Source organism: Tupaia chinensis, unplaced genomic scaffold (assembly GCF_000334495.1).
Source record: "Tupaia chinensis unplaced genomic scaffold, TupChi_1.0 Scaffold000241_1, whole genome shotgun sequence".
NCBI lineage: Eukaryota > Metazoa > Chordata > Mammalia > Scandentia > Tupaiidae > Tupaia > Tupaia belangeri.
In genome coordinates this window covers 547982-551525 of record NW_006159719.1, presented here as the reverse complement: position 1 = coordinate 551525, position 3544 = coordinate 547982, and the positions used below count along the sequence as shown (strand labels likewise).

Genomic DNA, 3544 nt, shown 5'->3' with positions numbered 1-3544 from the left:
CTTTTTCAGGGAAGCCTTCATAATTCCAGAACAAGGTAGATTCTCTGATTCTGAGTCCACTGGAATCTCAAAAGACATCCAACTTTGGTGTCACAAACAGTGGCCCTTCAATATCTGCTTTTGTTATTATCTAACCACAATCTTTTCTATCCAAGTCTGCCAACTCCAGGAGGTCAGGATAGGACCCTATGAGATTTCACTTTCTACTTTATTACCAAATTACTGCTGTGCCTGATACCCAGAATGACCAGGAAATATTTTTGTAGAGGAAAGAAAACTAGAAAGGAATGTGGAGGACTGAGAAATGAAATAGAACTGAGCTAAGAATCTAGAATGACCTTTAAAATCAGGGTAAGAAACAGGTGAGGAATAGTGGGACTGGACAGAGACAATTTACACAGATTCTTCACCCTGAAGTCAGAACAGGCAAGGGGTAGACCCAGCATGTCTGTAATCAGCGTGAAAGACTGTGGTGTCCATGTTTCTCTGCTTATAAAACAGCAGTTACAACCGCCGCCATGGCCTTCTCAAGAGACTAACTGCTTTACATCAGTAATAGTAGTAGTGTTTAATTTTATAAATTTTACAAGGGCTGCACATCATGCTACCCTTTGTATGAGTGAGGAGTGTGAGATATCAGGAAGAATTAGAAACCTGGAGCCATTTAGAAAAGCAAACAACATATGACTTACCTTGAGGTCAGAGGTGGTATGATGTGTTCTATGCTCTGTTTTCAAAACCCAGCTCAGATACATGTCTTGGTGCCCTTTTACTGTACTCCCACTGTGTCTTTATATGCAACACATGTGTAAATCTGTATTGTTTAAAAACAGTGTAAATCATAAGATAAGTAATACAGTATGTAGCATGTAGAAACAACAAAGGAATTTTACCTCAACATCAAATTTAGCAAGATCTTTCATATAGCTTTCTTTTTGCTTGAGGACATAATAATATAATATAAATGAAATTAGAAAATTACAGAAAAAGTCAAATAAAGTAATAAAAGTGATTATAAGACTAGTCCTATAAACTAAAACTAAATAGGCTAAAATTTCTAGTTGAATTACAAACAAATTCTGTGTGGGTATTTATTGTGGTGTTTTTATAAAGTGAAATATTTTGCATAGACTAGGATGATAATGGTTCCACTGATGGGACTGAAACTGATTAAATCTTGAGATTATTTTCAATTATACATCTGAGAGTCCCCATTTCAATGCAAACAATACCCATTGGTACATAATAAATACCTGCAATAGTAAATTAGTTTAGAGGTAGACTTTATTGCATAGTGGTTAAATGGTATGCATTGGGAATTGGATCTCACATGGCCTAGCATGGTTCAAATCCCAGCCTCAGTAGCTTGAAAAATATTCTAGGCACAGGTACATGTACACTCAAAATCCTGATTGGAGAAAGAAATGGAGAAAAAGTGCACTGTGGAGAGTGCACACACTCATCGTCAGTAAGAACAAAAAAGTTGAGATCAGCTGATGGCGAAATGGCTATATCATTGGACTCCCACACAGTTGATTGCAGTTAGAGTCCCCAAACCATCAGCTTAAAACTCACCTGAGTACATGTGCATGCGTGCCCAAAATTCTAAGAACAGAATGAAGAAGGGATTGCGGTGTGGTCATCCCCCTTGGGAGGTTATTTCTCACTTTCTGTCTCTCTGACAAGTATATGCATCCTATAGCAAAAATCTCTCTCTCTCTCTCTCTCTCTCTCTAAAAAGAAAAAAAAAGTTGAGTATATAATAAGAAACAAGTTAGATAATATAGACCAAATCTTATTATTAAGTATATTCGTTATCATTAAGATTTGAGGACGAGGTTGGGCATGATGTGAAATATCAAAGTGATCTGCAGGTTAGATGAGAGCTCAAGATTAAAGAGAAATTTAGTAAGAGAGGACTTCAACAATTTTGTAGAAAAATAGAATTAAAGTATGAGTTGGAACCCATGCATATTCATAATACATGTTTTCTGTGACTTTTTGAAATACTTTATATGTATTGCAGATATTCTGAGTTCCACTTTTCTTCAGTCAAATCTCATTTCTCATTTCCTGCAAAATGATAATCTTCTCTACATCAAAGTGGTTCTTATCTTTGTTCACTCTTCTTTATACCTACTAAATTCCTATCAACCTATTTTATGAAAAAGACACCTTTGAAAAAATTCTGCCCATTCTGCAGCCCCAGTTTCTTAGAACACTCTTTTCTACAGTTCTAGCCTGTCTCCACATTTAGTGGTCCTGTTATAGTGACTGCAAGTCACTAGACTTAATATTTTTCAAATGCCATTTTACTGTTTTTCAAAATTGACTTTCGGTGTTCTTCTGTTTTAATTAATGTTTCCAATACATCTGTAATATTTTGACTATCCCCCCCCCAAAAAAAAATGCTTGTGCTGGAATTTCCTTGTGATGGGATACAGAGGGTGACAATTTAATCCAACTGTGGTGTTTAAATGTACGGTGTTTGGGGATCCATTAGAGTTAGACAAAGCCCTCAGTGCAGAGCAACATCCTATGTAATTCCACAATGGTGATTAAAAGGCAATATACCTCTGTTCACACCCATAGAATGTACAGCATGAAGAGGGAACCTTAATGTAAACCACTGACTTTGGGTGATTTTGAAGTGCCGGGGTTCAGTGATTCTAACAGATGTACCGCTCTGGTGTGGGATGCTGATTGTGGATAGGCCAGGAGCGTTAGGACACAAAGGTGGTGTGAGAATCCTTTGTGCTTCCCTATCAATTTTTCTGTGAATTTAAACTGCTTTTTTTAGTTTCTTTTTATAAAAATGTTTTTGCTTTTCCCTATTGGGCATGTGTGCTCGCTGGAGAGAAACAGGGAGATACAGAGCGAGAGAAAGTGAGAAAGCACCACCTCTCCTCCCCCAGCAGTAGATGGCCATGCCACAATCCCTTCTCCATTCTCCTATTGGAATTTGAGGCACACATGCACACACAGTCAGTGTTATTTTCAATCCACTAGGTAACTCTAGTCAGTCACATGAGAGGCTAGCACCTTAATCACTATACAACCTGCTGGCCCCAAACTTTAAACTGTTTTTAAAAATAAAGTCTATTGAAAATGTGGATAATGGGGACCAGCAAGCAGGTGGCATGGTGGTTAAGGCACTGGATACTCCCACATGGCCAACCACAGTTCAAGTCCTGGACCTGGTGGCTTGCTTTCTCACTTTCCCTCTTTCTCTCTCTGTGTGTCTCACTCTGGTCAAATTAAAATTTACAAAATGAATGAATAAATAAAATAAAATAAATATTTTTAAAACAAATTTAAAAAAGAAAGTGTGGATAATATCCTATGTAATCAGAGTATAAACAAAATCAGGATACTAATATTGATATTTTACTGTCATCTAATCCAGTGATCCCATTCATATTAAATTTAACATACACATCCTCACACCCTTTCTGAACTCTATGTAGATATACAGATCTACAAGCTTGCACACACACACACACACACACACACACATGAAATTTATATTTCCAGATCTAGGACT

General features: G+C 37.0%; 1 pseudogene; it reads left to right on the top strand.

The window, feature by feature from the left end:
- Positions 1–3544, top strand: part of LOC102469547 (heat shock protein HSP 90-alpha-like) — a 72604-nt pseudogene that overhangs the window by 60720 nt on the left and 8340 nt on the right.